The sequence below is a fragment of the Aricia agestis genome, chromosome Z, assembly GCF_905147365.1.
Source record: "Aricia agestis chromosome Z, ilAriAges1.1, whole genome shotgun sequence".
NCBI lineage: Eukaryota > Metazoa > Arthropoda > Insecta > Lepidoptera > Lycaenidae > Aricia > Aricia agestis.
This window is the reverse complement of record NC_056428.1, coordinates 30,001-38,936: the sequence shown is the minus strand read 5'-3', so window position 1 is coordinate 38,936 and position 8,936 is coordinate 30,001.

Below are 8,936 nucleotides of genomic sequence, written 5' to 3'. Positions count from 1 at the left end.
CGCCGACGTGCTCGAAGCGGTCGCCAGAGAAGGCGGGTGCCCGACTACATCCATCAGGTCGGGCCCCATTAAGAAAGGAAGGTGGGGCGATGGCTCGCTTTGGCTGAGCGTCCCCGTCGCGGCAGCCAAAAAACTGGTCAGCTTGGGGCGGCTGCGAGTGGGCTGGGTCTCGGCGAAGGTGACACTGCTGGCTGCGAGGCCTAAGCGGTGTTACCGATGCCTTGACACCGGCCACCTGGCGACGACATGCCAGTGCCCGGTGGACCGCAGCCGGAACTGTTTCCGCTGTGGGAAGCCGGAGCACAAGGCAGCCGAGTGCCGGGAGAAGCAGCCCAATTGCTTCTTCTGTGAGGCACTCTGCAAGGAGAAAGACCACGTGCTGGGTAGCAGCGGCTGCGTCACTGCGAAGCCGCTCCCCAGCACCAAGCGCCGGAAGAGACGCGGAGCTCCCTCCGATAAGGCTCGGCCAAAAGAGCCTGGAGCCGGCGGTGCCGGGGTTAGTCAGCCCCGGCCCGCCATGGAGGTGGAGCCATAGGCCCGTGGGCGGTTGATCGGGGGATCACCGTCCGCACGAAGGGCCCCGAGAAGAAAGCTCCCTAGATGCCCGGGGAGCTCTCGGAATGCCCGGGGAGCTCTCGGAGAAGAAAGGCGGCGGCAGAACACCAGCCGCCGCAGTGGAGTAGTGCCGGATGCGGCGAATGGCCGTGATGGGTGCGGAAGTCCGGTTTAGTGCCCGCGCCCCACGACAGCCAGAAGGAGGGCATGGGGGGGTTTTAGTGGGTAAACCTCGTGTAGGGAGTCCCACATACCCCCGTCCCTTCCCCCGAGGGGGCGGGGGATACGTAACGTATTTCCCCTCCTCAAAAAAAACAAAAAAAAAAAAAAAAAAAAGGTTAGGTTAGGTTAGGTTAGGTTAGGTTAGGTTAGGTTAGGTTAGGTTAGGTTAGGTTAGGTTAGGTTAGGTTAGGTTAGGTTAGGTTAGGTTAGGTTAGGTTAGGTTAGGTTAGGTTAGGTTAGGTTAGGTTAGGTTAGGTTAGGTTAGGTTAGGTTAGGTTAGGTTAGGTTAGGTTAGGTTAGGTTAGGTTAGGTTAGGTTAGGTTAGGTTAGGTTAGGTTAGGTTAGGTTAGGTTAGGTTAGGTTAGGTTAGGTTAGGTTAGGTTAGGTTAGGTTAGGTTTTTTTTTTTTTTTTTTTTTTTTTTTATTTTTTACCACCCCCCTAACATTATCAGGGCTTGTTGTCTGCTGTATTTTTTGTATGCTCTTTTTATTTTCTTTTCTTTTTTCCTTTATATTTCACTTATGACTATTACAATTTTTATTTATACATTTGATTTTTACAACTTTTACAGTTTCTGTCTATATCTAATGCATTAAAACATTTGTCAATTCTAGGTTTCAATACAAAATACTTTCTATATATATTTTAAAAACAATAGTTTTGAGAGCTACTTCGAACATCTTCGATGTTCCTATAATAAAATACAGTAAACTTTAGTACATTTATAACATATAATCCAATAAGATAATTCAATAATTCTATTAATAATTCAATAATTGCAATTCCTAAATGTCAAATTTAAAACAATAATACTACGGCACAAACATTCAATCTAACCCTAATATCACAGATATAAACCTAATTCTAGAGCCTACAACTATATCACACCAAAATATCACAGTTCCTCTTATTACAATACTCTACTATCTTTTTACAAAAACCGAGGAACAACTCCCTCTTCTTTCCCCCCAGGATGGAAGGCAGGCTCTCACCCGTCATCGATGTGCCCAATTTCTGCTCAATATCATATCTATTGCTAGCAAAAATTGGGCACTCGAGTAACAGATGAGGAACCGTCTCCTCGACTCCGGGCTGACACGAACACGACGGATCCTCCTTCAGCTTGAATCTGTTCAAGTAGAAGGCGAATCCGCCGTGGCCAGTCAGTATCTGTGTAGTGTGGTGTGTTATGTCTATTTTCTTGACTATTTTGTGTGCAGCAGCAGCGCTTGGGAAAAAGAGCTTTGTGACTCCGGCCGTCCCTCCCACTTCGTATCTCCTGTCCCATTCCTCAACCGTATCCTCTCTTAAGATACGCTTGACGAATGAAACAGGACACAGATCGTAGTCGGGCTTCCTCTTCGAGCCCAGAGCGGCCTCCTTGGCTAGCTCGTCTACTCTCTCATTCCCTCTCAACCCTGCGTGCGCCTTGATCCAAAACAAGGAGACCTCCCGCCTCTGCAATGCAGCTTTTCGGAGGGCCGCCCTTGTTTGCACCGCCAGGGGATGAGGGGAACTAAGAGTGACTGCCTGGAGTGCCGATCTAGAATCGCTTAGGATTCCGACCTTCGCCAGTCCACTCTTGCAGGCTTCAGTTACGGCTCTTTGGAGCGCTAGAAGTTCGGCTTGGTAGACGGTGCAATACGGCGGCAATGCAAGCTTGATGGCCTTCGTCTCGGCCTCACCCTTCCATACGGAGAGTGCGGCCCCGACTCGACCCTCAATCTTGCTGCCGTCCGTATAGATCCTATGGACGTGGCTGTTAACCACGTCAGCATATGAGTCCTCATCTACCAACCCGAACCTCAGCTCTACCTGCTCTGCCGGATGTGGGTCCTCAATCGCAGGAGCCATTCGCTCCACCTCCCTGTCTCTTAGTACCGGGTGTGGTACTCCCTTCTTGGCCTCATAAAGCCTCGATGCTTCGAGTATTCTGAGGTCAAGAGGGAGCACCCCAGCCAACAGCATTGCAGAGTTCAGGGAGACAGTTCGATATGCTCTGCAGATCTTCTGGGCAAAACCCCGTTGAACGGAGTTGAGCCGTTTTTGGACCCCCATCTTTTCCGCGGTGGGTGCCCACGCTGCTGCTGCATACAGAATAGTTGGCTCTACTACGGCAATATATATGGTCTTAACTATCTGGGGGTTAAGCCCCCATCCTACTCGAGCAGCTTTTGCGAGCTGCTTATATCTACCTATTGCCTTTTTACAGACATTTGTGACGTGGGCGTTGAATGTCAGCGCGCTGTCTATCGTTAGGCCCAGTACCTTTATGTTGTCATGATATTGTAAGTCAACACCCCCCATTGCGAGTCGCGGCACATCAAATTTTAATTTCCGCGTGGACAATAGGGCACATGTTTTATGGGGGGCAAATTTTAACTTGTTCGACTCCCCCCATTTCCTAATTACTTCCAATACTTTGTTGGCCTTCATCTCTATCTCAAGGGCCGTGTTGCCTTCAAAGACCAACACGATGTCGTCTGCGAACGCCTGATTGAAAACATCCATCTCTTCTAACAGATTGAGCAAGGGGTCCAACAAGAGGTCCCACAGGATAGGTCCACCTATGGACCCCTGCACGCACCCCTTGTCGGTCCCCCTGCTCACTTCCACTCCCGCATACCTCACATTCACTCTTCTGCCGTTCAAGTAGCTACTGAACACCCGCCTCAGGTTCCCCGGACACCCAACTTCAGCCAACCGAACCTTTATGGCCGGCCACCAAGCACTATCGAAAGCCCCCTCTATGTCCAGTGATACCACAACAGAAATTTTCTTCTCCTCCCTCAGCTTTCTGATGTGGTTCACTAACCTATAGAGGGCGTCTTCGGTGCTTCTTTGGGGCATAAAGCCATATTGGTTGGGGCTTATTTTGGGCAACAGGTAGAACCTCAGTCGGGCGACCAGCATCTTCTCGAAGATTTTGCCGAGAACAGGAAGGAGGCCGATCGGTCGATAGGCTTTTGGTACCCGGTATGATTCCCTGCCCGGCTTTCTCAGCACCACCACTGTCGCCTGCTTCCACTTTTCGGGAAAGTAGCCAACAGTGAGGCACTTATTCAGCAGGGCAAGGAACCATTCCGGGTTACAATCCACAGCGTGCTGGCAGATGTCGGACGTGAGACCATCCGCCCCGGGGGCCTTTTTGGGGTTGAAGGACCTTACGGCTCTCTTCAACTCCTCCATGATGAAAGGAGGGTCGTCCGGGCCCGTCGGCGGTTCGGAGTCCAAGGACTCCGAACGCCGGCGCATCCGTCGATGTTCCTCGCTTTCATCACTTTCCAGGTCCGCGGGGTAGAAGGTTTCCGCCAACAGTTCTGCGGAGCTTCGGGCGTCGAGTGTCTCACTGCCTCTTGTTAGGGGCAGATCCTCCTCCCTCCCTCCAACTCTGTTCAGCACTCTGTAGATGCCCTCCCAGACCCCCTCCCTATCCTGTTTTCGGCAAAACTCCTTCCAGCTCGCTACTTGAGCCTCTTTCACTGCACTCTCATACTTCTCTTTCGCTTCCAGGTACAACCCAACCACGCGGTTTCTGCGATCAGGCGCTGCGTTTCGGATCCTGCGTTTCCTCGTGGCGACCTCCTTCTTCATCTGCGCGAGCTCATCATTCCACCACGACAAGGTGAATTTCTGTGTGTGCTTTTTGGTCGGCATAGTGTCTCTGCATGTCTGTGTTATGGCTTCTGTGTAACTGTCTATTGCGTCATCTATTTGTTGTGTGCTTTGTATTGAGTCTATCGCTTGTACAGTCAATTGTCTGTCTGACATCAGCTGGGTCAGTTTCTCACGAAACTGAGTCCAGTTTGCCTTATGAGTGTTAAAGATGCGTGTGGTACGTATTATGTTCGTGCCTGTGGATTTATGTTGTGTGATGCCGAAGGAGATGCCGTTGTGGTCCGAGCTCGTCAGACCCTCCTCCACCTTCCAGTCGCCCACTCGGTCCAGCAGATCGTCGGAGCATGCTGTCACATCCACGAAGCTAGTGTACCTTTTACCCCCTCTGACGGTGTCGTACGTGGGTATGTCTCCGGTGTTGAGTATGTGTAAGCTCATTGCTTCCAGTACAGCAGACACGTCTCTTCCTCGCGGGTCTTCCACATCGCCACCCCACCACGGGCTCTTTGCGTTGGCGTCGCCTCCCAAGACCATCTTATCGGATCCCAACTCTCTTCCTATCCGCATAAGATGGTCCAGGTAGGGCCCCACAGGCTTGTCGGGCTCGAAGTAGAAGGACACAACAACCATCTCCCAGGCTTTGGTTCGGAGGGTGGCCACAACAATGTTGTTGTTGCTGAGGCGCGTGTGCAGTTCGACGTCCAACGTGTCGTCGAATACTGCAACACACGCCTTGACAACACCGCCCCCTTCCCCATCGCTCTGGTAGACCCTCACTCCGTTGTGTGTCCTCATACTCCGGGCCCCACCTATGTAGGGCTCCTGCAGCAGCGCCACGCAGGCCTTACGCTTGGTGGCTTCGAGCATTAGCTCCCTTGTGGCGATTTGGCTCCGCTGGAGGTTGGCCTGCAGAATTCGGTACTGGAAGTACTCACCGGGGACAACCTTAGCAGTACGCTACCGCCGATCTGGCCAGAGCATCCCACCTCTTTCTTTCCAAGCACTCTCTATCGAAGGCGCTGTGCTCCTCGTTGCCTCTCTTCGCCTTCGTGCAGTTAATGCACTTGGGCTTCTCTCCCCGCAGCCACTTGTCGCAATCAGTCCTCAGATGAGGACCGGCGCAGTGACTGCATCGCACCTCACTCTCCTGACAGTGCCTCCTCGTATGCCCGTACCCCAGGCAACAGGAGCACTGCACCAACGGACTGTGGTCCTCCACACGCACCCTGCCAAGCCCAATATGGGCATGGCCAGCATTCACACACCTCTTCCATACCTGTGGGCTGACTCTGGCCACGAGATGTTTTTGTAGGGAGTTCCTCGCATTCTTCACATACGCTACCTCTACCTTTTTCTCCTCCCCCCTCAAGCCCTCAAAGATGTCTGCATTTTGGTTGCAGAAAGATGTCTGCATTTTGGTTGCAGAACGCAGTGACGAAGTCAGCTACGTCGACCTTCATCACATCTTTGAAAGCTAGAAGGGGGTTTTTATTCCTCACTTCTTCAACTATTAATCCTTCGTTCCTGCCCAGTCTCTCCTTCACCTTGTTTCTCTCCTCCTCGTTTATGCAGCCTATGACGACTTTTCTGTTCTTTACTTTCCTAACCCTTTCCACCTTTACCCAACCATCTTTTGGATTAACCGTCGTCCTAATCTTTTCTAATAACTCTTCCCCATTTTCTTGCCCGTCTCTGGAGGACACCATGACTGAATGCAGAGCTCTTGCTTCAGGAGGTTTCTCTACGACACCTCTCGAAGCAACGCTCGCATAGGTCGCCGGTTTGGCGACAGTCATGTTGTTCTCCAGCAACGAGCTCAATTTTCCCATTTTATCCCTGTTTTCCTTTATGCTTTCTCCTATTTCTTCCATCTTTTTTATATTTTCTTTTATTAATCTACTATTTTCTTCCAGGTTTCTCACCAGTGCCTCGGCTTCTACGTTCGATCCTGCGGCAGCTGGCCGGGGAGGATGTATAGGGTCCTTTCCCGGTCCGCCATTGCTCCCGGCTCTGACACTGGTGAGCTCCGTTTCTAACTCTTTTACTATTTGGAAGAGTCTGTCTAAGGCGGCGAAGGCTCCTTCTTTAAGTTCCGTCTTAAAGTTTTTGGAACAGTTTATATGTCTCTTCGCTCGCTCTACACAGGCTCTTCCTTCTTTTGTTTTAGGTTTGTTAGGTGGAATGGGGCTATATACTGTTTCCATAAATACAGCTTTTTTACTTGCTTTTGTTTTTGGTGCCGCTGGTTCTCGATTTGGTTTTACTTTGCTAGCAGTTGGTGTTTCATTATTAATCATAATCAACGTCTCTATGTTATCGATGCTCCTCCGCACTACGGAGGGCTCTGTTGGCTGCGACTGGGCTCTACCCTCGTCGGCATCGTTTCTTTTCGGTGGCGAAATAATGAAAGTGTCGCTAGCTCGCTGTGACTGGGGAGGGGGGGTGCGTGACATCATTTTGTTAGGGGGAATCAAGTCAAAGTTAATAAATAAAATTTAAATGTCAATTAAATACAATTATAAAATGAATAAGATTAAGGAATAATAAATTAATTAATTTAAAATTGAATTATTAAGATAAATGTCAATTTGGTAAAATGTCAAAAATACTAACCTAACAGTTCCCCCAATAGGGGGGTTTAACTGACCTACTCTAGCTAAATAAAATAACGTGTTATGTATAAGGGGTTCCCTAAGCACACACAATCAAAAACTTAACCTAGCAACTACACCAAAAATGGTGTAGTTGGTCGTTATTCAAACTCTTACACACTAGACAGTGGCTCCAATAGGGGCTACTGGTCACTAAAACTACTAACAATTTTTATACCTTAGGTTTAAGCTCTTTTTTCAGGTGTTGCAGCTCTCCAGATCCCGATGCGGCGGCTTCCTCCAGGTGAGTTCGGTTTTTCTTATTTCCAGGTGCTGCAGGCGTTCCAGGTGTTCCGGATTTGCAGGTGTGGCGTCTTCAACCTTCTCCAGTACCGGTACCCGAAAACCGCAGCTCTCTGCGATGTCCCGAAGCTTGCAGGTGAGTTTTTGTTATTTTCAGGGGTCGACCCCTTTTCCAGGTGTTCGGTGTGGACACGTCTGGATAAAGCTCTGCCTGCCGATGTCACCGAAGAAAACCCCGTCTCTCTGCTGGTTATAGGAGCGGAGTAATCGGGCTTTTAAAATTTCCAATATGGCGGCCAATTTTCAGCCTGGAATTTAGAAACTCAGCTGCTTCTTTGTTTTCTGGGCGAACTGGATCGAGTTTAGGCTCGTTTTTATCAGTTTTTTGAGCTCTTCCTGGTAGTGTGGGTCAGCCCCCAAAATTCGTCCTTGAAACTTGACCTTCTCGGATTCGGTTCAAATTTGGGGAGGGAGTAGCTGAGGTGAAGCCTTATACTCCAAAAGAAACCGTGTTTCTCTAGCTTGTCTAGGAGCGGAGATATGACGGTTTTTGTTCACCTTTTGACAGCTCGCGAACTGTCACTGTCACTTTTTGGAACCCGTTTTCTCAGTGACCGATTGACTTAGGTAGGGCGTGCTTGGGCTTATTGGCCTCGGCCTGAGCTCTTCTATTCGCTACCGGTCTCGGTTTATCGAAAAAATTTTTCGGAAAATTTTTTGATTTTTCCGAGTTTTCCGGCTATTGACCGGACTCAGTCGATAGCTGGCCGCCTGTGTAGCCCAGGGCTGAAAACCGCGTTCCTCTACGGTTATTGGCAATCGAATTTCTCCAAGATGGCGGCCGAAACGTCAAAGTCGTTGGTTTTTTGCCAATAACTGGGTCAATTTAAACTTGCCCGGATCGCGGTTTCCAGTTGCAGGGGGTACCCTTACCTTGGGCAGATGATGATGAGTGAATTTGGGGGGGTTGCAAATCCCCCCTTTTTTCCTCCTTTTATGATCTCCTCGGATGCGCCTCCTCTAGACCTCTTCAATGATGTGTCGCTCGATGTTGTGCGACGTATTGTTCCGGAGCTATCAACCTTTGAAAATTTTCAATATGGCCGACAAAATGGCCGCCAAATGGTTATTATCGTTTTTCTCCGTAACCCTTGGTCGTAGAGAGGCCAGCGAGGTGTCGTTAGCTTCGTCCCGTCGATGCCTATCCACTCGCCGCTTAGGTATCCCAACTGTTCCAGCCGTTCCCTGGTTATCCCGGTTTTTTACCTTTTTGATGATATCTTTGGTTCTGGAGCAGCTGGAAACGTGCGGTTTGAGGTATTCTGCTGGGGGTGATAGCGGGCAGCCTTCAATGACGTCTGTTTCAACGCTACTGGGGCCTGGTCAATGCTGCAGCTTATTTTAGGAAAAAGTGGTTTTCCGGGTTTTTCACCGGGTTGTAGTTAAGGACCACCTACCTTTTTCCTTAGGGCTTTAAAGGCGCTTATTTACGATGCCTAAATCCTCTTCTGGAACCCACGCGTCTCTATGGGCTGCCACGCTATTGCTGGTCCAATTTTGATTTTTCTAATTTCAACAACTCACCCCCAGGTTTTCCAAAAATTTTTGTTTTTCCGGAAAAACCCTTCTTAACAGAGGGTCTTTCC